Source organism: Erpetoichthys calabaricus, chromosome 8 (assembly GCF_900747795.2).
Source record: "Erpetoichthys calabaricus chromosome 8, fErpCal1.3, whole genome shotgun sequence".
Classification (NCBI taxonomy): Eukaryota; Metazoa; Chordata; class Cladistia; order Polypteriformes; family Polypteridae; genus Erpetoichthys; species Erpetoichthys calabaricus.
Window position 1 is genome coordinate 36016053 of NC_041401.2, and position 27714 is coordinate 36043766.

Below are 27714 nucleotides of genomic sequence, written 5' to 3' on the forward strand. Positions count from 1 at the left end.
GTTTGATAAAAGGCGAGCTTTTAAGCCTGAGAAATCACCCCATAAATGCACACGTTTAATTGCACATGTGTTAATATGTATGCTTACACAGTATTAAAAGACAGTCAAAAATGAACGTCATTTACCTTCGTTCCCGCGTTTGACTCGTGCTGTAAATCTCTTCCTTGTTTTTAGGTCACGTGATTACGTAGGAGGCGTGATGACGCGATACGTGACTCCGCCTCCTCCATTACAGTATATGGACAAAAAAATATTTTCCAGTTATGACCATTACGCGTAGAATTTCGAAATGAAACCTGCCTAACTTTTGTAAGTAAGCTGTAAGGAATGAGCCTGCCAAATTTCAGCCTTCCACCTACACGGGAAGTTCGAGAATTAGTAATGAGTGAGTGAGTCAGTCAGTCAGTCAGTCAGTCAGTGAGTCAGTGAGGGCTTTGCCTTTTATTAATATGTATAGATTATGTTTCGTCATGAACTACTAGATGCCCAGGGTTCAAGGTCATGCCGGGGTCTCATTGGCATGGTGCATCACATATAAGAAGACAGAGTAAAATTTATCCATCCATCCATCCATCCATTTTCCAACCCGCTGAATCCGAACACAGGGTCACGGGGGGTCTGCTGGAGCCAATCCCAGCCAGCACAGGGAACAAGGCAGGAACCAATCCCGGGCAGGGTGCCAACCCACCGCAGGACACACACAAACACACCCACACACCAAGCACACACTAGGGCCAATTTAGAATCGCCAATCCACGTAACCTGCATATCTTTGGACTGTGGGAGGAAACCGGAGCGCCCGGAGGAAACCCACGCAGACACGGGGAGAACATGCAGACTCCGCGCAGGGAGGACCCGGGAAGTGAACCCAGGTCTCCTAACTGCGAGGCAGCAGCGCTACCACTGTGCCACCGTGCTGCCCATAATAATTCTTTACATTTATATAGCACTTTTCTCATTACTCAAAGAGCTCTCCTCACAGGGAGGACCCAGGAAGCGAACCCACAATTAGGTCCCCAAGTAATCTCATCTGCTTTAGACTAAACAGGTTTAACTCTCTGAGTCTGTCAGATATATATGAAAGACAATAACAAGCAACACAAAACATAAAATTACGAAGGCTTAGTTGAACTTTTTCTGTCCTATAGAAAAAGGCACATAACTTATGAATTCTGATCTTTCAGTTCTTGCTAAGGACATTCATTTGCTTGCAGCTAGTCTCTGCGCTGGCTTACTGCCAATATATACAGACACAAACACACACAAACTGTGTTGGTATGAGTGTGTGCATGTATTACTGCACTTTCTTACTGATTTTGGGATGAGAAACTCATAATACCTATAACTTAACAATTACAGTGATACCAATGGCATAATACATTAAATTACTTTGTCCAATCAATTAAATTGCAATTAATAGTTCTCAGAATCAAAGTAGGTCTATTTATAGTCTTGGTGTAAACAAGGCTCTGTTTCTTTGGTGGTCTGCGTTCTCAAGACATGTGGAAGGAACCTCAGCATGCTTTCTTTTTTGTTTAGGGGCTTGTCTCCTTCTTCATTGTGGTCACACCTTTTGGTTGCAGTTTCCCTTCAAGGTTCAAACACACTATGCCATTCATCCTGTTGCTAGCAAAATTATGTCTTCTGAGAAACTGGTGATCAGTCAGTTGCTATTTCAGCAATACGAACATGTGACCTTTCATATATGGACTCTTTCAGCTTGTGCACTTGATATTTCTCAGCAAGGTTTTAGGTTGGACTAATGGTACCCTCGACCTAACTCCAATACAGACAAGTCCTCCACCCTCCCAGTCTAGCATAGTTTCACGTTGAATACTTCAAGCTCTGTTATTGCCACAGCCTATAAACTATGGGTTCTGGAGAGCCAAAGTTATAGCCAGGTTGAAAAATGTAAGCTTGTTAAGAATTAATTAGCTAGATGAATTAGTGTGTGTTTGGGATTTTTAAAAGAAGAAATAGGGTACCTGTCATTGGTTTCTTGGGTACACATAAGTCCATCCTTTTGTTTGATTACTGGTGCAAAGTTCTGTCCATTAATGTTACTCAACCTTAATTTATGGTCCTTTGGTGAAACTTAGATGTCCAGTTCATGTCTCCAAGAAACATTTGTATGTTACATGCTCTGGTATCAATCATGTTATCAAATGAGGTGAGAAGATTGCATTCTGAATATATGAAGAGGGTCTGGCAGTGGCTTGCAAAGTCAGGACTTGTATTCCAGTCTGGCAAAATTGATAATGTTATTCTGTCCTACAATGGTATACTGAATGTACTTTATTCATATTCAATATTAAATGCTGAATATGAATAAAAGCTTAAATATTTTTGAAGTATTGTTTTTTAATTTTATGTGTAAGATTTATTTACAGTAAAAAATGTTTGTGAGTTGCTGGTTACTGTAAGTCTTATGTTATAATTCTGGAATGTAAATGACATTACAAAACCTATGGACACCATGGAAAACGCCTTTTGTTTTAATCATATTTCACTACCCTAAAATCAGAACACAAAACAATTAATTCTTTTAATGATTGCCAGCTGGTGTCAAATTTAAATGGGAGGAGTTAAAAACAGGCTTTCTGGAAAGTTCTGATGAGTGAAGAAATACAATGTGGCACCTTGTGAGGGTTTGTATGGGAGCTATTAATTGTGTTTATCTGACATGAACGCTCAGAATTTGGTTGACACTTAAAAGGAACTGGCTGGACAGTCACTGCAACCAGCTTTTTAATAAGGCCTCATCAGCCAAAATCCACTTAGTAGACAAGTTGAAGTTTCAGAAACAGAGTTATTTATAGGACATGCTGTCCGCCATCTGCAGGAGGGGAGGTTCATTAATCTTGGAATTTCTATGGTGTTTGCTCGTTAGAATAAATAGACTATAGGTTTTATTCCTTTCCTTCTATGTGGGGATTTATTCTCATTGAATGTCACCTCAAACATGTTTTGCAACCTTTACTTTCTTTACAACTTGTCATGAAATGACTTCCACCTCTATTTGAGATTGTAACAATATCTAAAAAAGTAGAAGAATAATGAGATGAATAAAGTATAAGTTAAAATATTTTACAAACACTTTAAAAACATTCTTGTATTAAGAGATAAGATTAAAGGCAAATTGGGCAAATCAAAATAATTATAGGCCAGTAAGCTAACTTGCATCACAGGTAAATTAATGGAACCAACTATTAGGGAAAAATGAGCATCTCATGCCAAGAACAGAAAAAAAACCAGAACTGGTTCAGATGGGTCTGGTCTTGTATTATTAATATGCTGGAAATCTTTAAGGAGGCAACAAAAGCATATCATCCTTTCCATGTCCCAAAATAGGCATGTTAGATAATTTGGTGACTCATAAATGGCTCTGTGTGAATGTTCTAAAAAAGTTTGGTGCACAGTGCAAAACAGGTTCCTGCTTTGTGCCCAGTGCTGTCAGTTTAAGCTCCAGTCCCTCAGACAATGAACAGGGCAGAGAAAGTTCAAAATGGGTAAGTAAATATATCGTGGTAGAGCTTTCCCTGCAGCCTCATAAAGTAAAGAAGTCTGTGTAAATGTATATAAAAATATATATTTGTATATAATAATACAGAAGTTACATAAGTGTGCTTTGGTGATAGCAGTATTAGGTTTGAATCACTGCAGCAGCCATTTAGGTGAATTCTGTTACAGCAGACCCTTATGGAGAAGAGCAACGTTTAGCTGAGAATCCTGCATGGTGGATAAAATGGATTATATAATAGAGTGTATATCTTCAGAGTCTTTTTCCATTATCACGCTGAGCAGAATGTGTGCCAGAAGTAGGCACCTGTTTTTCTCCTGCCTTCTCAATCGATCAATTAATCTTTATTTTATTTTATGCAGCAGGAACCACCACAGTGCTAACAAGATTTACAATATACGATCTAAAGAGGAAAGTATCAGCCACATACAAAGAAAACATATATACTCTCACTGTGCAAATTATTAGGGATATTATATTAATACTACTGTAGGTAGGGGCAACTTTTGCTCTAAAAACAGCCTCAGTTCTTCATGACATGGATTCAACAGAATGTTGGGAACATTCCTTTGTAATTCTAGTCCACATTGACAAGACTGCATTACGCAATTTCTACAGATTTGTCAGCTGTGCATTTATACTGCAAATCTCCCATTCTACCACATCCCAAAAGTATTGGATTTCGATGCGATGACTGGGAAGGCCACTGAAGAACACTAAACTCATTGTCATGTTCATGGAACCAGTTTGAGATGACTTTTACTTTTTACTTTGACATTAACATGCTGGAAGTACCCATTAGAAGATGGCTAAATTGTGGCAGTGAAGAGATGCAAAAGGTCAGCAACAACATTCACATAGGCTGTGGCATTCAGGTGATGATTGATTAGAATTTATGGGCCAAAAGTGTTTTAAGAAAAAGTTTCTGACACCATTACACACACCCCCACCCCCACCACCTGCCTGAACTGTTGACACAAGGCAGGTTGGGTGCTTGCATTCATGATGTTGGCACCAAATTCTGACCCTACCATCTGTGTGCCTCAGCAAACATTGAGATTCATCAGACCAGGCTACATTTTTTCTTGTCTTTAATCAGAATCAGAATCAGCTTTATTGGCCAAGTATATGTACACATATTAATTGTCCTGTTTTGGTTTCCTTTTGCCCGCAGCAGCCTCAGTCTTCTGTTGTTGGCTGACAGGAGTTGAAACAGACATTGGCCATCTGCTGTTGTAGCTCATTCACCTCAAGGTTCGACAAGTTGTTCATTATGGGATGCTTTTTTGCTCACCACAGCTGTACAGACTGGTTATGTGAGTTACCGTCGCCTTTCTGTCACCTCATATCAGTCTGACCACTTTCCTCTGACCTCTGTCATCAACAAGGCATTTCCATCCACAGAACCTCCACTCACAGGGGGCTTTTTGTTTATCATGCCATTCTATGTAAATCCTAGAGGCTGCTGTACATAAAAATCCCTGGAGATCAACAGTTACTGAAATACTCAAACCAGCTTCTCTGGCACCAGCAAGCATGCCACTGTCAATATCTTGGAGATCAAATTTTTTTCCCCATTCTGGTGTTTGATGTGAATATTAACTGAAGCTCCTGACCTGTATATGCAGGATTATATGCACTGCGCTGTTGCCACATAATTTGCATCGTATGGATAAGAAGGCATGCAGGTGTTGGTAGAATTTGCTCAGTAAATTTTGAGATATTTACCTCTCCCTTAGTAGCACTGCTGCCTTACAGATCCAGTGTCCTGGGTTTAAATCCTCTGCCTAGGCCATCTGAAGTTTATATATTTTCCCTTTCTCTGCATAGGCTTTCCTCCAGGTGCTCCATTTTTCCTCACACGTCTCAAAAGATATGTGTCAGATTACCTGCTGACTCCAAACTGGCCACGTGCAAATGTGACTGTGGCTGGGTAGGTGGGCATTGCAATAGACCGGTGCTCTGTTCAGTGCTGTTTCCTTCCTTGCACCCACTGTTTCTTGGGTAGGCTTTGGCCCTCCTGTGACTTTGAATGGCATTTAGTGGGTTTGAGAATGATATGTGTTTATATTGTTTAGTAGTATTGTCAACTTCTTACTGGTCCAACCAACATGCAACATGATGCCACTCTCTGGCACCATGATAAACAGGAATGTATTGAAAGACATAAACGTGTTTTGTTTAATAGAAAACACAAATCAGCCTACCTGTAATAGTGTAAGTTACACGTATACCATTTGCCAGTGGGGAAATGAGTTGACACTGTTCAGACAAATCTAAACTAATTTTTTTAGGTGCTTTCTGAAAATGTCCTCACTCCAATTTGCCATTAATAAATTTTTATAAGTTTCCAGGGCCACTCTTTTTTAAATTCAATTCAAATACTATGTATTTATTGCGTACAACAAGTGGTGGCTTAATTATAGTGCTGTTATATATGTTGTCACACACAATTGTATCGGTCATACCTTCAAGGATCTTCAAGGGTCTAAAGAGAAATGAATGGTTCTTACCTAGGAGGATGCAGTAGTTAGGTCGTTAACTCCTTCTTCTGTATCATTCTCAGACTGGATCATGAAGCATTACATGATCTCTGATGTCACTTTCAGGGGCAACCCACTAGTTCTCTCCTTGCACCCCAATGGATAGTTAAGAGATTGTCAGACAGGAGGTTGTCAGTCAGTCTTGAACCTGTGCCTGAAAAGGATGAAGCTCACCTAGCAGATGCTCATTATGCCAAAAAGCATTTGCTAGATGCATTGTGTCTTTCCATTATTTGTTTTAGCTTTATGTATTAAATGGGGTACTAGGGTAGTCCCGAACACTATGTTTTGTCCACAAGAAGTCCACAAGGGGAGAAAATGAATCATGTATCTTTAAATTGTTATTTATTCCTGAGCTTTCAACACCTATCAGGTGTCATCATTAGAGGAAAATGATTAGACATACCAGAATCAAAGGCAAATGAGGAAGGTAAGGGTAGGTGGGTGTTTAGTAAATTGGGGTTCAGTCTTTTTTATTATTTGGATGTTCTTCTTTTTGAGCCTGCATCTGCTGGGTTCATGTCCAAGTGTTAATGGTGTTTTATTTGAGAGCCACAATTCACTCAGCTCTCTGGCACTCTTAATATTTGAACTGAATCTAACTTGTACTGTGTCCCAGTTAAATGTGTGCCTGGTTGAACTGGTATGTGCATAAATCAGAGTCTGTTGGTCGTTCCTTCTGACAGCATTCTGATGTCCTTGTATATGTGTTGTGTGAGTTTTAGATGTTTGTACCACATACAGTGGAACCTTGGGTCATGACCATAATTCGTTCCAAAACTCTGGTCGCAACCCGATTTAGTCGTGACCTGAAGTAATTTCCCCCATAGGATTGTATGTAAATACAATTAGTCCATTCCGGAACGTACAAACTGTATATAAATATTTTTTTTTTTTTTTTTTAAGCACAAAAATAGTTAATTATACCATAGAATGCACAGTGTAATAGTAAATTAAATGTAAAAACATTGAATAAGACTGAGAAAACCTTGAACAGAGAAAAGTAACATTGCAAGAGTTCACGCTACAGCCTTACGAACCGCTTGCTGTAAACACTTTTTTTTAATGAGTTTTTAGCACAGGGAAAAAATGAACATTTGAAAAATCCTTAATTTATACAAAAACTAACCATAAACAACCAAGAAAACTAACCTTGCATGAGTTGAGTTCTGGTATGAAAGAAGTGAGGAGGAACTGGGTGGAGAGGAGATTTCAGTTTTGAGGTAAAGTCTGTGACGATGTGGGTTCGCTGCATGCTCCCATCTCGCTTCTGGGAGCCCTTAAACCTGTCACCGTTGGTAATGTTATCGGCGCCGCCGAGAGTGGCAGCCTTTTCAGCAGCTCCGTGTATGACTGTATATGTATGTGCATTTTTCTACTTTTATTTTTCTATTTTTATTTATTGATCACTCCTATTACTTTATTTTATGTGGATTTGTTCCCTGGACACACTTACTTTTACAACATGGGCATGGATTTTTACACACCGAGACTCGCCTATTCAAGTACTCAACTTAGGGCGCTGAGAACAAATGCCAGTGCCGGTGTGGTTCCATATTTACCTGACGAGGTAAGAAGGCGGTATCATGGCAGCAGAGCCGGCACTAAGCTAAAAATGAAGCGGCTTGCGAGAAAGTGGCGTTTTAAGCCTTCGGTGCCTTCTGTTATTCTGGGGAATGTGAACTCAATCTCAAATAAGATTGACGAACTGGCTGCGCAGGTGAAAAATGTCAGAACCTACAGAGAATGCAGTTTGTTGTGTTTCTGCGAAACGTGGCTAACTAACACCATCCCAGATGCTAATGTGGAGCTACCCGGGTTTAGCACAGTTAGAGCGGACAGAGACGCAAGTACCTGTGGGAAGCACAAAGGAGGAGGACTCGCTCTCTATGTTAATACACGGTGGTGTCACTCTGGACATGTTAACGTCAAAATCTCCACTTGCTGCAGGGATATCGAACTGTTGGCCGTAAGTTTACGTCCCTACTACTTGCCCAGAGAGTTTGGACACGTCATTGCTGTTATCGTTTACATCCCTCCTCGGGCCGACGTGGAGTCAGCGAGTGACATCATCCATTCCGCTGTTGCTAAGTTACAAACGCAGCACCCTGAGGCGCTTGTGCTAATCGCTGGAGACTTTAACCATGTGACGCTGGACAAAACATTACCTGCATTCTCCCAGTATGTGGACTGTAACACCCGGGGAAATAAGACTATTGATTTACTGTATGCAAACGTTAAAGACGCATACAGCGCCACCCCGCTGCCTGCGCTTGGGAAAGCAGATCATAACCTGGTTCTGCTTCAGCCTCACTATAAACCAAAAGTTAGAGTCCTACCTGTAACCACACGATCATTCAGGAAGTGGACCCCGGAGGCTGAGAATACTCTGAGAGAATGTTTTGGAACTACAGACTGGGATATCCTGCAGGGATCTCATAGTGAGAACATTGATGAAGTTGTTGACTGCACTACTGACTACATCAACTTCTGTATGGACATTGTAGTTCCAGTAAGAACAGTACGCTGCTATGCTAACAACAAGCCATGGATTACAAGTGACATCAAGGGCCTTTTGAACCAGAAGAAAAGAGCCTTTAAAGACAGTGATCAGCATGAGCTCAAGTGCGTGCAGAAGGAACTCCGAGTCCAGCTCAGGGCGGCGAAGGAGCAGTACAGGAGAAAGCTGGAGCAGAAGTTGCAGAACAACAGCATGAAGGAAGTGTGGGATGGGATGAAGATCATCACTGGCTGCAGCTCGAAGCGGGGTACCACCATCGAGGGAGACGTGAAGAGAGCAAACCAAATGAACATCTTCTTTAACAGGTTTGACCACCCTAACCCACTCTCACCTCGGAGTACTGCACTCTCTACACATCCTTCTGCTGATACCAACATAGAAGAGACATCCCCACCCACAATTACAGCAGCGCAAGTGAGCAGAGAGCTGAGGAAACTTCGTGCCAGCAAAGCAGCAGGTCCAGATGGAGTATCGCCACGACTGCTGAAGGTTTGTGCATCAGAGCTAGGGGGTCCTCTACAGCGCATATTCAACCTGAGCCTGGAACAGGGGAAAGTCCCGAGGCTTTGGAAAACATCTTGCATCACCCCAGTCCCAAAGGTATCACGTCCTGGTGAGCTGAATGACTTCCGGTCTGTCGCTCTAACATCACATGTGATGAAGACCATGGAGCGGCTGCTGCTTCACCACCTGAGGCCACAGGTCCAACATGCCCTCGACCCTCTGCAGTTCGCATACCAGGAGAAGGTGGGAGCGGAAGATGCCATCATCTATATGCTACATCGATCCCTCTCCCACTTGGACAGAGGCAGTGGCGCTGTAAGAATTATGTTTCTAGACTTCTCTAGCGCCTTCAACACCATCCAACCTCTGCTCCTTAGGGACAAGCTGACAGAGATGGGAGTAGATTCATACCTGGTGGCATGGATCGTGGACTATCTTACAAACAGACCTCAGTATGTGCGTCTCGGGAATTGCAGATCTGACATTGTGGTCAGCAACACAGGAGCGCCGCAGGGGACTGTACTTTCTCCGGTCCTATTCAGCCTATATACATCGGACTTCCAATATAACTCGGAGTCCTGCCACGTGCAAAAGTTTGCTGACGACACTGCTATCATGGGCTGCATCAGGAGTGGGCAGGAGGAGGAGTATAGAAACCTCATCAAGAACTTTGTTAAATGGTGCGACTTAAACCACCTACAACTGAACACCAGCAAAACCAAGGAACTGGTGGTGGATTTTAGGAGACCCAGGCCCCTCATGGACCCCGTGATCATCAGAGGTGACTGTGTGCAGAGGGTGCAGACCTATAAATACCTGGGAGTGCAGCTGGACGATAAATTGGACTGGACTGCCAATACTGATTATCTGTGCAAGAAAGGACAGAGCCGCCTGTACTTCCTTAGAAGACTGGCATCCTTCAACATCTGCAGTAAGATGCTGCAGATGTTCTATCATATGGTTGTGGCGAGTGCCCTCTTCTACGCAGTGGTGTGCTGGGGAGGCAGCATTAAGAAGAAGGATGCCTCACGCCTGGACAAACTGGTGAGGAAGGCAGGCTCTATTGTTGGCATAGAGCTGGACGGTTTGACATCCGTAGCAGAGCAACGGGCACTCAGCAGGCTACTATCAATTATGGAGAATCCACTACATCCACTAAACAGTGTCATCTCCAGACAGAGGAGCAGTTTCAGCGACAGACTGCTGTCACTGTCCTGCTCCACTGACAGACTGAGAAGATCATTCCTCCCCCAAACTATGCGACTCTTCAATTCCACCAGAGGGGGTAAACGTTGAACATTATTCAAGTTATTGTCTGTTTTTTACCTGCATTTTTTATTACTCTTTAATTTAATATTTTTTGCTGCTGGAGTATGTGAATTTCCCCCTGGGATTAATAAAGTATCTATCTATCTATCTATCTATCTATCTATCTATCTATCTATCTATCTATCTATCTATCTATCTATCTATCTATCTATCTATCTAACAGTGAGGCACTACAATGGAGCAAAGGGATGGTTCAAAAAGTGCCAAGTGCTTTTATTAAAATCAACAAAACAACAATCAAAAACAAAGTCCAAATTGAATAAAGTGCAGTGCTTACAGAATCCTTCAATAAATAAATAATCCCATAAAAACAGAAGTGAAATGGAGGTTAAAATCCAATAGAAAAAAGTCTTCATTAAATACGAGGTTAAAACAATGCTGGAAGCAGTCTCTTTAAAAACAAGCCCAGTGCATTCTTTAACTGGTGACCTCCCTGCTTCTCCCTATCCAGGCTTCGCAACAGGGGAGCCACTCAACCTGTAGCTGTCCTTCCTTCTTCCTTCCTTCTGGTGTGGAAGCCTCCCGATCCCTGGCCTCGGTTGCGCACTCTCCAAACCGAGACCTGGCTTCCCTGGCGACCAGGATGCCCACGTCAGGGAATTCACCGCCCAAGCCTCACGACTCCCGCTGCCTTCTCGGCCTTACGCGGCCAGCCGTCCTTCTTCTGGTCACTCCAGCTCCTTGATCGCTCAGCTGGAGTGACCGCTTCCTTCTGCCTCACCGAGTGTTGGCCAAACACCCCTGCTTGGGCTCACTGTCCAGCTGCCTGCCTGCCTCGCTTGCTCACACCAGTTCTTTCCACACTGCTTCCTGCTTACTTCCTCACTTCGCAACCTCCATCTTTCTTTTCTTTTTCCTCCCTTTAGCCGCCTCGCGCTTCTATTTATGAAGAGGACGTGGTAGCTGTAGCAATCAGCCACTCAACCACCACGCCCCCAAGCTAAGCTGCAAGCACGGCGATTATTTATTTAAAACTGGCCTGTTGATGTGAGCTGTGGACCCGCTATACCACAAAGTCCCTCTGCGTGATGCACGTCTGACCGAGAACAAGGTACTGTACAGGGAGAGACTGAACACATGCATAAATCACTGGTGCGTACGAACCGAAAGGGAAACAAAATAGAGCACAAAGAGTTCACAGTGAATGCACAGGGAGAGATTGAACACGTGCGGAAATCATCGGCGCATATGAACCGAAAGGGAAACTGGCTTGTTCGTCACCTGAGTGTGTGGTCGTGAACAGATGCAAAAGTCTGCCGAACTTTTTGGTCGTAACCCGATTTCTATGTTTTCCGAGACGTTCGTGACCCGAGGTTCCACTGTATATAGCTGGGCATGCACTGCATGGTATATAGTGTATCGTGTTTTGTGTCTGTGCTGCAGATTTCTTGCTTTTGGCATTAAAAAGAATTGTCCGTATAGTGTCTCCTGGATTTTGTGTTACTTTAATGCCTGCTATGGACAGAATGTGTGCTGTGGTTTCAGATACGCCATGGCTATATGGAAGACTGTACAAGGTAGAATGGGAGATCAGGTTGGTGCCAATTGTTTGCTGAGGTCTGGGGTGTCTCCTATGTAAGCAGAGCCACGCTTTAGAATTGCTGCATAACCAGTTCAGCTAGGAGTCCTGATAACGGAGATCCCATTGCATGCCTTCATTCTCTCTATAATATTTCCCATTAATGGAAGTGAATTTTCTGGCAAAGTGATGTTAAAAGCGTATTGATATAATATATATATATTGTGATACGCAGCCCGGACACACACAGACGGACACCATATTATAGTCCACCACACGTTTATTAAACATTATTAATTCAATAAGTGCACAAACCCAGTGCACAAAGCACCAATCACCCCTTCAAAAGTCCTGGCCACAACACAATGCCTTTCAAGTTTCTGGTCCGCCTCCACTCCTCTCCAGCACGCTTCGTCTTCTTCCTCCCGACTCTTGCTCCTGACTGGAGGGAGGCGGCCCCTTTTATGTGCCCCGGATGGGCTCCAGGTGCATCCTCAGGACTTCCGTAGCCACACCCCTGTGTGGCGAAAGCTCCCAAGGAGAAGCCGGAAGTCCACCGGGTGCCCTCAAGTCTCTTCCCCCCAGCACTTCCCGGTGGGACAATGTTCCCAAGGCATCGGGGCGCCCCCTGGCGGTGACCACGGGCTCCTACAGGGTTGAGCTTCTAAGCTCCGTACCCGTGGTCCCCAAAGCCACCAGGGAGGACGCCCCCTCGTGTCCTGGAGGAGGCACAAGCCCTCCTCCACTCCTCCTAGGCGTCCCGGCCGGGCATGGACACCCGCCGGGCACCACAGTGCCCCATCGCCAGCGAAGACCCGTTGGTCCGAGCGACACACCCCGTTAGGGCGGCTCATATGTAAAACCTATAGAGAGCAAAGTATAGAGTATATATATTGTTGTAAAAGAGTTGAGGTACCACCTTGGTGACCCTGTATAATTTGACGGAAAACACAACAAAGCTGCATGCAATAATTTGTGGAGATTTCTTTCCAGACATGAGTTCAGTACAAAACTGAGAACAAGATGGCAAGTTCAAATAAGTTCCTGAGTTTTACTCAGGAAGGCTGTCATCTCTTCCATTCTGCAAAGGGAGGAAGAGAGAAGGCATTAGACCACAGCACCAACTCCTGGTTTAGCAGGTAATTACCATCACCAGAGCCCTTAAGCTGTCTCGCATGTGCATGACTATTTATTTATTTATTTATTTGCATGGGAGTTTGCCCAACCAGTCTACATGTGTTTTGTGGACTTGGAAAAGGCATTCGACCGTGTCCCTCGGGGAATCCTGTGGGGGGTACTCCGAGAGTATGGGGTACCGGCCCCCCTGATAAGGGCTGTTCAGTCCCTGTACGATCGGTGCCAGAGCTTGGTCCGCATTGCCGGCAGTAAGTCGAGCCCGTTTCCAGTGAGAGTTGGACTCCGCCAGGGCTGCCCTTTGTCACCGATTCTGTTCATAACTTTTATGGACAGAATTTCTAGGCGCAGCCAGGGCGTTGAGGGGGTCCGGTTTGGTGGGCTCAGGATTGGGTCACTGCTTTTTGCAGATGATGTTGTCCTGTTTGCTTCATCAGGCCGTGATCTTCAGCTCTCTCTGGATCGGTTCGCAGCTGAGTGTGAAGCGGCTGGGATGAGAATCAGCACCTCCAAATCCGAGACCATGGTCCTCAGCCGGAAAAGGGTGGAGTGACCTCTCAGGGTTGGTAGCGAGATCCTGCCCCAAGTGGAGGAGTTCAAGTATCTCGGGGTCTTGTTCACGAGTGAGGGAAGAATGGAGCGTGAGATCGACAGGCGGATCGGTGCGGCATCCGCAGTAATGCGGGCGCTGCATCGGTCTGTCGTGGTGAAAAAGGAGCTGAGCCGCAAGGCGAAGCTCTCAATTTACCAGTCGATCTATGTTCCTACCCTCACCTATGGTCATGAGCTATGGGTAGTGACCGAAAGAACGAGATCGCGAATACAAGCGGCTGAAATGAGTTTCCTCCACAGGGTGTCTGGGCTTTCCCTTAAAGATAGGGTGAGAAGCTCAGTCATCCGGGAGGGTCTCAGAGTAGAGCCGCTGCTCCTCCGCATCGAGAGGAGTCAGATGAGGTGGCTCGGGCATCTGATCAGGATGCCTCCTGGACGCCTCCCTGGTGAGGTGTTCCGGGCACGTCTAACCGGGAGGAGGCCCCGGGGAAGACCCAGGACACGCTGGAGGGACTATGTCTCTCGACTGGCCTGGGAACGCCTTGGGATTCTCCCGGAAGAGCTAGAAGAAGTGGCCGGGGAGAGGGAAGTCTGGGCATCTCTGCTCAAGCTGCTGCCCCCGCGACCCGACCTCGGATAAGCGGGAGACAATGGATGGATGGATGGATGGATATTTGCATACTGTATGCTACATATTTTGGAAATTGTACACAAGAAGCTAAATTGACCATCTCTGGCTCACAAAGAGAGTCAGAGGTGAGGATGAACTGGACACTCTGTGCCTTTCATTTGATTTATTAGCTGTACACCAAATGAAAACTGCAATTTTTACTTGCCCAGAGTAAAAGAAAGTAACCAAAAGGTAGTTAAAATACTAAATAAAAGGTAATTAAATGAGGGAAGTAAATGCACATAGTATAAAATGGAGAACGACCATACATAGACTGAGTGTCCATTTCCAATTTTCTGGGCGGGTAATTGTCAATATGAATTTCCAATACAGTATCAAATTAATTCCAAATTAAGTATAAATTTTAAGAATTATTTTAATAAAGCATTAAAGTCAAAAGAATTTACAGTAAATTAAATGACAGGCAGCAAAGCACTAGATTAAAATATGAGTATGTAACAAGATGTCAGAGCCACTATGGATAGACAGTTGGATAGTTCCAGTAGAGGGACTAATGTCAATGGAATAGATCTTTTACTCAGATCATAGTTTGCTTGTCCTTCTCCAATTCAAGTCCATCTGGAAGAACACCGAACACAGCTGTTAATGGGTTAGGAGGGATTGTGATACTAAGGCTGTCTGAGAGGCACTTAAAAATTTTTGTCCAAAATGATGTTAGTTTGGTGCAGGCCCAAAACATGTGACCCAGTGAGGCAGGAGCTTGGTTGCAGCGCTCGCAGGTTGGATCCTGCCCTGGAAACATTTTGGACAGTTTTAAGCGAGACAGATGGGCTCGATATATAATTTTTAGTTGAATAATTCTATGCTTTGCGCATATAGAACTCGTGTGAATTCTCTGCTTTGCTATCTTCCACTCATTTTCTGATATATTGATTAAGAGATCTTCTTCCCAATGTCCTCTTGGATCTTTGAAAGGTAGGGACTCTAATAAGATTTTATATATTGCGGAAATAGTGTTTGTTTCCTCAAAATTGAGCAGTATTTTTTCCAGCATTGTGGAGGGTGCAAGGTGGGGGAAATCGGGCAATTTCTGTTTAACAAAATTTCTAATTTGAAGATAGTAAAGGGAGGTTGAATTTTGAACGTAATTGTTCAAAAGATGTAAATATGTTGTCTATATAAAGATCTCTGAGCATTTTAATCCCAAAACTTTTCCAGGTATTAAAAACTGGATATACTTGCGAAGGTTGAAAGAGGTGGTTCACTTGCAGAGGTGCCACTGATAAAAGATTTTCCATCTTAAAATGCTTTCTAATTTGGTTCCATATTCTGAGTGAGTAAAGCACAATTGGGTTATTAGTATATTTGCGATAACTTTCATTTATTGGAGAGCATAGCAGGGAATATAAAGAAGTACTACAGGATTTTACTTCTATTGCGGACCAAGCCTGTGTATGTTCATTTATTTGTGTCCAGGTTTTTATGGCTTGTATGTTTGCTGCTCAGTAATAAAACTGAAAATTAGGTAAAGCCATGCCACCTTCTGCCTGAGGTCTTTGTAGGATCGCTCTTCGGATACGTGGGTGTTTTGAGTTCCAAATGAATGAGGTTATTATTGAATCTAACTGTTTAAAAAACGATTTATTGATATATATTGGAATGTTTTGAAATAAAAAGAGAAGTTTAGGAAGGATATTCATCTTAACAATGTTAATTCTTCCGGCTAGAGTGGGATGAAGGGTTGACCATCTATGCAAGTCTTGCTTAATTTTTTCCATACAGAGGGCAAAACTTTGTTGATAAAGAGCTTTATGTTTACTTGTGATATTTACCCCTAGTTATTTAAACTGATCTGCTATGGTAAAAGGTAGGGTGTCTAATGTAATATTATATGCTTGTGAATTCACTGGAAAGAGTATACTTTTATTCAGATTAATTCTAAGACCAGATATCTTTTGAAATTCTGTTGGTGCTGTTAAAACAGCGGGACAGTGTTTTCTGGGTCTGATATATATAAGACCATATCATCTGCATATAGAGAAATTTTCTGTTCCAGTCCTTCTCTGACAATCCCCTTTATCTGATAAGAATTTCGGCAGTGAACTGCCAGTGGTTCAATAGCGATTGCAAATAACAGTGGCGACAAGGGACATCCTTGTCTGGTACCACGTTCTAGTTTAAAGTAGTCTGAGCAAATGTTATTAATACAAACTGAAGCTTCTGGATTGGTATACAGTAGTTTGATCCAAGCACAAAAATTCGGGCCAAACCCAAATTTCTCCAATGCAGTGAAAAGGTAATTCCATTCAATCATATCAAATGCTTTTTCTGCATCTAGTGATAGTTATATCTCTGGGGTGTTTGATTTTGCAGGTGAATATATAACATTAAACAAGCGTCGGAGATTTGAAGATAGGTGTCTAAACTCATTTTTTTATACACATCAAGCAACATTCAACTGTGACGTGCGGGTTCTCTTCAGGCTCCCATCGTCCGTCCTGGAGCTCTGAACCCAACACCGTCGATAATGTCACTGAGATGAGCTGACAAATGGGGACAAATCTCACATTAAGCCAGGGGATATATTCAAAAAGTGCTGAAAGTGCTTTTATTAAAACAATTAAAACAAAGTGCAGTGTCCAAAGTTCAATAAATAAATCCATAAAAATGCAGTCTCTCTTTCTCTCTCTTTACTCTCCAGCCCACCTCCGTCTCTTTCTCCCCGGCTCACCCATTGCTCCTTCAGCCAGCGGAGAACCAACAACCACGAGCTCCTTCAGCTAACCTCCGTCTTGGTGTCCATCAGAATGTCACTGCCAGACCGCCGAGGTCAGCTCTCCTCCCTCGATCCTTCGCGCACCCACAGTCGCTCCTCAGATCCTTCGGGAAGGCACCTCTCCTGCTCACCCCACTCCACTCAAACATTCAGTGGGGCGAACTAGCCCCCAGAGCACATCAGCATAACGCTGCTTCGCGGGGCCCCAGCTCATGGTGTCTCCACCTTCCAGGTGGCCAGATCGTCATCTCTTGACTGCTGTTTTCCTTTTACCGCATCCTCTTTTCCTCTCTCCATCAACCTCTTTTCCTCTCTCCATCAGCCTCTTTCCCTTTCATCCTCCCACATTTATCTCCCCTCTCCCTGGTGTACATCCGTATATATATATATATATATATATATATATATATATATACATATATATATATATATATATATACACACACACACAGGTGCCTCCGTGGACGCAGCACCTTAATTACACACCGCAGGAAGCCAATGAAGCAAACAAGAATGACCGCACCCACATGTGGAGGTGCAACTCACTCCAATCACCTCATTAACTCCCCGCGGTCATGCAATCGCACCTACAGAGAATGGCTATACGGATTTAAAAACACGACTTTTTCGGAAGCCGCGGACCCACTATACCACATCAACACCCTAGAATGACAAAGGAAAAACAGGACTTTAGAAATTTTTGCTAATGTATTTAAAAAAAAATATCAAATATCGAATTGTCACAAGTACTCGGACGCTTTACTCAGTATTTTGTTGAAGCAGCTTTGCCAGCAATTCCAGCCTGGAGCCTTCTTGGGTTTGACATGACCAGCCTTGCATACCTGGATTTGGGGATTTTCTGTCATTCTTCTCTGCAGATCCTCTCAAGTACTATTAATTTTTTTCCAGTCTGTCCAGAGACATTTAGTTCAAGTCAGTCAGTCATTGTTCAACCCACTATATCCTAACGCAGTTCAAGTGGATATTTACAGAGTTGCTCCTGAGCCACTAGATAGATAGATAGATAGATAGATAGATAGATAGATAGATAGATAGATAGATAGATAGATAGATAGATAGATAGATAGATAGATAGATAGATAGATAGATAGATAGATAGATACTTTATTAATCCCAATGGGAAATTCACATTCTTCAGCAGCAGCATACTGATACAATAAATAATATTAAATAAAAAAATGATAACAATGCAGGTGAAAAACAGAAAAACAGACAATAACTATGTATAATGTTGAATGTTAACGTTTACCCCTCTGGGTGGAATTAAAGAGTCGCATAGTTTGGGGGAGAAACGATCTCCTCAATCTGTCAGTGGAGCAGGACAGTGACAGCAGTCTGTCGCTGAAGCTGCTCTAAAGTTTTTTCAAAAATAAGTCCAAAAAGACACAAAAAAAAGGTTTGGGGACTGTCCCCGTATATTGCCCTAAGACAATATCAAAATGAAGAAATTATCACAAGTCTTTTTAAATTCAGAACAAATGACAGTTTTAGTTTTGAAACATGGTTGTTTAAATACAGAAAGGATTATGGGAAAAGGAAATGGTTGGCATCAAAACAGGAACCGGAAATAACATCATCAGGAGGAGTCGGAAGTGATGTGATATTGCAGAGTCGGAAGTGAGGTTAGTGGAGATGGCCGGAAGTGACTTAATCGGCGGCCATCTTGAACCCGGAAGCGGGGCAATTATTTTTCCTCTGGTTTTCTGTAAAGAGAAGAGATTTAGGTAAGCACCATGTGACACCCATATCTCACGATATTTCACTCACCTTTAGGCTCTTTGACTGCCTCCTAATCGCACGTGTGTGACAACATCAATAAATGATTTTTTAAGAAATTAGATTCAACCATAACCAGATTTTTTTGGAATTCAAAACATCCACGTATCCAAAGAGCGACCCTACAAATGCCAAAGGCAGAAGGTTGGCATGGCTCTACCTAACTTTCAATTTTACTACTGAGCAGCAAACATACAAACTATAAAAACCTGGACATGGACACAAATAGATGAACATATACAGGCTTAGTCTGCAATAGAAAGAAAATCCTGCAGTACTTCTTTATATTCCTTGCTTTGCGCCCCAATAAATGCAAGTTATTGCCAATATACTAACAACCAAATAGTGCTTCAATAACTCAGAATATGGAACCAATATAGGAAGCATTTTAAGATAAAAAATCTTTTATGTGTGGCACCTCTGCACGAGAACCACCTTTTTCAACCCTGGCAAACATATGCACTTTTTAATGTCTGGAAAACATTTGGGATTAAATCACTTAGAGATCTGTACATAGACAACGACTTTGCATCCTACGAACAATTACATTCTAAATTTAACTTTCCAGCAACACATTTCTTTCACTACCTTCAAATTAGTAACATTGTTAAACAGAACCTGCCCAATTTTCCTCACCTACCACCTCCATCTATGCTAGAAAAAATATTGCTCAGTTTTGAGGACTCAGACAGCATTTCTGCAATATATAAAACCATTTTACAGTCCCTCCCTTTCAAAGATCCAAGAGGTAAGTGGGAAAAGGATCTTTCACTCAACGTCTCAGAAAAAGAGTGGAAGGTAGCAATGCAGAGAATTCACTCGAGCTCCATATGCGCAAAGCATACAATTATTCAACTCAAAATTATATATCGAGCACATCTGTCTCGCTAGAAATTGTCCAAAATGTTTCCAGGGCAAGATCCAACCTGCGGATGCTGCAGTCAAGTTCCAGCCACACTGGGTCACATGTTTTTGGGCCTGCACCAAATTAACATCATTCTGGACCAAAATTTTTAAATGCCTTTCAGACAGCCTTGCTGTGACAATCCCTCCTAATCCACTAACAGCTGTGTTGGTGTTCTTCCAGATGGCCTTAAAGTGGAGAAGGACAAACAAACTGTGATTGCCTTTACTACACTATTGGCACGCAGACTTACGTATCTTGCTAAATTGGAAGAATCCTAACTCTCCCCTTTTAAGTCAGTGGGTAACTGATGTTATATATTATTTGAAATTGGAAAAATTAAAATTCTCACTTAGAGGATCTGTGCAGGAATTTTTCCAAACCTGGCAGGATCTAATCAATAACATTCTAGAATAAGCTTTTAAAGCACTTAGGAAGCAGATTTTCTCCCCATTTCCTTTTTCTTCTCCATTTATCTATATTCACATATTAATTTATCTATTTACTTATTTATACTAGGTTTAAGTTTTATTCTGCTGCCAATGCTCTCTTTCTCAGGGGTGGGGGTTGATTTGTTTTCAATTCTATTCTTGTAAAATTGATCTATTTGTATGGAATTTTAATAAAATTAAATAAAAAAAATGAATTGCTTCATTTCTTTCCTTAAATGGCACCTAAACAGAAATGAAATGTGAACTGAGGGAGCCAACAGAAGACCAACTAAGTCAGGGCCTCAAACTCCAACCAATTTCACTCCAACCAGCTGCTTAATGAGATGCTGATTCTTGTTGTTAATTAAACCCGTTCTTTAATTTTGTGGCTTGTTGCTGCTCTCGTTGTGCATTAGCAGATATTTCCAAAATTGTTGATTTTCCCTTTTCTAGGAGCTTTGTTAAAATGTTATGGGGACCAGAGCAGATGAACAATCCTGAGAAATCACCTTTCTTTATTTAAAGATATTGTATGATGAACACCAGTTCTTTTGGCTCATTTTATATCTCATTATTGCTTGGCTGCTAATTAAGGAAAAAGAAACAATTAAGGGGTCTGAGTCTTCAAAAGCATGTCAGTTAAAATTAGTTCAAAAGAAGTTAATTAGCAGCAAAAACCGGTCACTCGTTAAGAAAAGGGTTAGAATGAAAACCTGCAGACACAGTGGTCCTCCAGGAATAGCAGTTGGTGACCCCTGGTCTAGACCATACATTGATATTTTTTTACCAGTTTAGGCATCTTCTGGATACTCTTGCTTAATTTGGGCACAACACATTTGTTCCTTTATAAATTCTGGAACTAAAATGCTGGTTTTACTTCTGCCTGAAGTTGCTTCTTAAACACACCATCTAGGTCAGTGTTTCTCAACTTTTTTAGTTCCCATATAAGTGTCTTCATTATTGGCTGAAGAGGGAGGATTGGTGAATCAAGAATGAATGTTAAAGTGAAAGGAAGTCATCAAAGTGGCAATCTGACACTACCCACTTATGATCCACTACAACCCACTACTGATATTAACAATAGCAGCTGCAGTGGGTAATGACCCAGTGGTTGAGAAACACTGGCCTAGGCCATGACAGGTGGGTTTGGTTATATCATACAGAGAGTGCTTGAGAGTCTAATATATATTTAAATATATTCTTATTGTACAGCAGTCCAAATATATGCAATTTATTTTTAGGTAGGGTGTTCTGTGGTTAGTTTCTGTTAGACAAGTTTGAAAGACAGGTCACAAGTGTCAGCAATACTCCAGGGTGTCAGAATGATCTCCCAAGATCCGCTTCAGTGGTGAGTAAGTCAAACAAAAAGGATGAAGAGTACAGTAGTTATACTTTCCAGAGTGCAAGAACCAAAAGTATGGATGTGGACTCAAATAAGCAGAAGGCATTTGAGAAAGCATGGCAAAAATCAAGTAAAGTTATCCAAAATGAGAAAAAATGGTCATGAAATCCAAAGTGCAATTAGAAATCAACTCAACAAGAGGGCTAAGCAAGGTCACAAAGTACACTGCAAGACCAATGATCCACAGCCAAACTTCCTACTTAGCTTTGGTTAACAATTTCTAGAAAAGTGAGGGAATGGAGAAAATAGAATGTGACAGCAGGGGTCAAAGTAAAACCAGGGTAGAAGACCTACTTAAAATTCCCCAAAGACCATAAATGTCCAATATTGGCTCCATTTTTATTCAGTCTGGGTGGATCATCGATTGCATTAAGAGTGACTATCACTTTTAAAGAAGCACCTTCAGGATTTTCGTGACATTATCAAGTTTTTCTGTCATCCTGCAAATGAGTAAGACATTTATCCATGGAGCTCTGCACCCTATCTTTATCAACGAACAGCTCTGCAGTGGCTCTTTGAAATATCATGGGTGCACTAAAGATCCTAGAAGGTAATTTGTGAAACATATAATTAACTTTACATTCTCTTTCTCTGTCTCTCTTGTAGCATTGAACAAAATGTACAGTAGGTATCTGGACATACAAGAGTGTGCGGAAGTATCGTTACACCAAAGTCGGTAACGCCTAATTCTCTGTTTCCCTTAATTTGTTTAACTGCTTACATAAGTGTCACCATTATGCTTTAGGACTATGAAAAACCACTAGGTTGACTGATCTTTAGACTATGGGAGGAAACTGGACCCATGAGGAACCACATGAAAACTCCACACAGGGAGAGGAGCAGAGCTATCACTGCACCACCGTGCCACGTATTTGTTGATCATAAACATATTTACTTTAGCTGTAGGTAATTTTGAGTAAAAAAATACATTTTATTTAGTAGAATAGTCTTTAGTCTTCTTAATTGCTTCACACCTGATCCTAGTGCTGCTTTAGATAGAAGGTTAGATTTGGTATTGGTGGAGATGACATCCATTTTTCAGTAGGGATCTGAAATTTTCTTGAGGAAAATCTTTGCTAATTTTATTGTATTTTTCTTGAGCCTAGTTTAGCATCTCATTTCAATCGCCCCATGGCAACAACAACATTGCAATCCAGCAGACTGTTCCATGCTGATCTGCATATCACAAAGAAATTAAATCTAAACTTTGTTCCATGGCCTATGGTATATCTATGAAGTGTCTTCCAATGTTCTGTACATCAGTAAGGTTTACACACAGTTAAAGATTTTACTAAAAAGAAAGGCAGATATAGGTAAATTAAACTCTTGTATGTATCTGTGCACATCACCCATTAATTCTATTTGAACTAAAATACACAGTATATGTATATGCTCATGTGTCAGTATTGAATAATATAAGAATTTAGTTCAGTTGAATCATGACACGTTCTTGTGGAGGATGGTGCGGTTAACTTCTTTTGCTTTGATTTCTCTAAGGAAATGAGAATTTTTCAGAGCACATTGTCAGTGGCAGTTGCGTCGTCCATCATGGCTGCTTCGGGAACCATTGAGATGTGACCTATTTTTCTGCACTTCATACACTCTGCATTTCTGCCAGCACAGGTCACTATCTTTCTCATGATTCTTTCTGCAATTGTAATATTTCTTTGTATTTTTGGTCTCAGAGTTACTTACATTTCTTTGAGATTGACAAGGTGTGCCTAGGTTTTGACTTCATTCAGTTAATGTGGTAACATCATCTTTTCACCTGTTTAGAGCATTAATTTATTCAACTGTTGTTTTTTTTCTTAATTCCAATATTAATCATGTTCAAAAATTTTTCCGACTTAGTAACATACATACTAATTTGTTAGAACTTGTTATGTACTCTTTGTATTTTTTTTCTCAATGCTTCTATTAGCTCTGAAAAAAGTCTGTCATATTGTAAATTTCATCAACATTACCCAAAAAAAAGTTGTTTGCGCTGTGCAATTCTACACTACAATCATCCTTATCATTTCAGTTTTTAGATAAGAATGCATTCAAGACTTGTCCCATTTGTTTTTCCACTGTGTACACAGGATTACTAAAACACACTCCCCTGCAATTCAAGAATCCAGTCTCAAGCAAGGGTGGTTGAGTGAACTCTTAAATGTGTTTTAAAAGTGTGCACCCAAGTTGTCAGCTTGGTGTCGCATTCACATTGAGGACCTTGACCTTATGTCCTTTGCAGTATAGGCAGAGTTTAAGAGGTGGCTGTGGGCCCTGACTCCACCAATGGATACATCATGTTATTAAAATAAAATGTATTTTTTTTACTCAAAATTAGCCACAGCTAAAGTATATATGTTTATGATCAACGAATATGTGGTGCAGTGATAGCTCTGCTACCTGTGTGGAGTTTGCATGTGGTTCCCCATGGCTCCAGTTTCCTCTCACAGTCTAAAGATAGGCAGGTTAGGTGAATTATCCATAGTGTGTGTTCACCCTGTGATGCTTACTGGTATGGGTTCCAGATGCCCCGTGACTCTACCCAGGTTAAGTTGGTTTAGAGTATAGATGAATCAAAGAATAATATAATCCATCCTGCCCTAAGCAACTCTGCCTCTGGTACATTGCCTATCCTTAAAACAGAGAAACATTCTATACAGTTTCAATTACAGATTAATGTACTGTTTCAGATTTAGCTTAAGATATTACTATGTCAGCTTGTATATTTATATAAATTTATTTCCTCTCTGACACATCCTTAAGGTAAACAAATTATCGTTAGTCAACACAAACGGTTGAAACATTAGTGCCTGCATGCCAGATGCTTCTGCCTGCCTGTACACACAGTGATGCAGCAATTTGAGCAAATCTCTATCATACAGCACACATTAACCCTGTGACAAAATTATCTGAAAAACAAAAAAGTGCTGTTTGTTTGACTAAAACTTTCAAGTCAGTTCACTATGTTCCCAAACACATTGTTACACCATGCATATATTTTCTAACTTGTTAAAAATAAGAAAGATCTTATTTTGCCTTAATTATAATATGCAGAAACACAAACTTTTAAAAGCAACATTTTCTGACATTAAAATAACTTTAATGATATTTGTCTACTTTTACGTAATTTGAGAGTTTTAATTTTGTTAATGTAAGTGAGGTGTACAGTACAAATCGTTAACGTTATCTTACTTACAATCAGAGGCAGATCTAATATGAAGCTAATGAAGCTAATCCCTAATCCTGGAAACTTTAGTGCCCATTGGCTAAAAATTGTGGGTATCTATTTTACGATAAGGGTTTTTAAAATAATGACATTAATAATATAGTGTAATTCAATACAAAATAATAGTTAAAATAAAAATGTAAAGGTTATTAAGGTATCATGTTGGCTAGCTGTAAGTGAAAAAACGGGCATTTTAAGGATGATTCATTATAAATATATTTCATATAAAAAATTACAAATAATTTAAAACATTATTAACATTTATGACAGAAATTACAATTTTTATTAAACTTATTTATCTTAGGCTAGCTTTATTTGAAAAAATGAAAGCATATTTCATTGCTTGCAGTCATTGAAAAGGATAATATTTTGGTAAATTTTTATTTACAAGAACAATCTATTAAAACCTTAAAATATATTAAACTTGTAATACTATAACAATAAATAATAACAATTGGACAAATGTACAATTAAAATACTGGAAAAATTAAAAGGTAATTTAATAATACCTCCTTTGTTAGATACAAACAGTAGATGACGTGTTGTACCAAAAAAGAGGAGCCGTTGAAAAAGGCAATCACAATGCTAATGTGATTTGTGATTGCCTTTTCAATGTGATACCACTTGTGATAGCAATCTAGACAAGATTGTCTTTTAATAAAGTGTTCATTTTTTTTAATAAAGTGTACATTATATTAATAAATATTAACAAGATAACAGTGGTTAGTCAGACCTCGTTGCAGGTCACAATGGATCCCCAAAAAAGTAGGTCCGCCACAACTTACAATTTACAAAATTTGACATGATGTGATGTGATTCTAATAAATGCAGTTATTTTTAACTCCCAAGGCTAAATATTAAACTCCCTCCATGCTTTGTATGGAGAATAGGTTATTCAGAAAATAAATGGTGTGGCATAGCGGGTCCACGTGTTATTCTCCGTGAGCACGATCGTGAGGTCATGGGGAGTTGATGAGGTAATTGGGGCAAGTCAAACATGAGGGTGCGATCATTCTCAAATGCTTAATTGGCTTCCTGCAGTGCGTGATTAAATTTCTGCGCCAATGGACCCATATAAGAAAGGGCCAGCACAGAGAAACAGGAAAGAGATATGCAAGAAAGAAAGGCACGGATGTAGCAAGAGTGCGGCATTAGGAGATTGAAAGTGAGCAGACAAGCCAGCTATCTGATGAGAGAGGTCAGCATAGTCATGGGTCCTATATGGAACGAAGGATCGGCACTTGAGGGACAGATCATGTCCACTGATGATGTGAAAGAGTGGGTTAGATTGTGGAGGAGTCCATCCTGGGGATCTGAGGGATGACTGCATGTGAGAGAAGGAAGACGGGAGGACAACCGACCCCGAGCAGTCTGACAGACGCCGGTGAAAGCAGCCAAGATGGGGGTCGGTAGTGTGAGGACCGCGGCGGCTGAAGTCTCTCCAGCTGAGCAAGCCTTGGGTGACCTGGAGAGACTGGGAAGGAGTTGTGCGTGGCTGGTGTGACCCCAATCTCTACTGCAGGATTTTAGTCTCATTTTAGCCTTGTTTTAACCTTTGGGATTTTTCTCTTTTTATGGATTAAAATACTGGAAAAGCTTGTTATTGACTTTAGAAAAAACAAAACTGACATCCAGCCACTCATCATTGGCGGGGCCTGTGTGGAGAGGGTCCCGGTGTTCAGGTTTCTGGGTATTGAGCTGGAGGATGACCTGACCTGGAGTGCCAACACCATGGAGCTGCTGAAGAAGGCACAGCAGAGACTGTATTTTCTGAGAATTCTCAGAAAGAACCATCTCCCAAAAAATCTGCTCCTTGCCTTTTATCACTGTTCGATCGAGAGTGTGCTCACGTACGGACTGTGTGTGTGGTATGGCAGCTGCACTTCCTCAGAAAAGAAAGCGCTCCACAGGGTCGTCAGGACAGCAGAGAGAACAATTGGTTGTACCCTCCCCACTGTGGAACAAATCTACACCTCCCGATGCCGCAAAAAAAGCAATAGACATTTCACAGGATTCATCACATCCCGGTCATTGCCTCTTCCAGCTTTTGCCATCGGCCAAGAGATACAGAGCAATGAAAACCAGGACAAACCGCCTTAAAAACAGCTTTTATCCAAAAGCAATCATGGCCCTGAACTCAGAATAAAACTGCTCCATGTCATTCTACCAATGTGCAATATAGACCTTAAGTCAACAAGTGCAATTTGTATATTTTGTAAAGTACTTTTATTACTATCGGTTTGTTATTATTTTCTCTCTTCTTGTCTTTTTGTCTTTTTAACTCTTATTCCTTACACTGAGTCGACTGCACCTTCAATTTTGTTGTTCCTTTGTAAAAGTGACAATGAGAATAAAGATCTATCTATCTATCTATCTATCTATCTATCTATCTATCTATCTATCTATCTATCTATCTATCTATCTATCTATCTATCTATCTATCTATCTATCTATCTATCTATCTATCTATCTATCTATTATTTATTTATGGACATTTTGTAGCACTGCACGGTTTTGAACTCTTTTTGGTTTTTACTATTTTTGTAATAAAAAGCACTTGGACCTTTTACACCATCCCCTTGCTCAGTTTGATTTGTTCCCATCAGACCAGCTCATCCGGTTACTTTACCGACGGTGTTTGGGTTAAGGGCTCACAAGTGTGGAATTGGAAACGTGGAGCAGGACCTGCATCATCACAAATGGCTGGCTGGTTACCTGGAACTTAACGTCCCAACTTCCTCTATATGTCTCATGAAAGACACTGCAGGTATGATCCTGATTTGTTTCCGATACTGAATGCTACAAAGGCAAGCCAAACTCACAACAAAAAGAGGATTATTAATACAAAGTAAATTTAAAAGTTGAATTAAATAAAATAGAAATACAAACATAATAAACATCTTGGCCTACCCTTTGCCTTTTAAATGTCAGTTT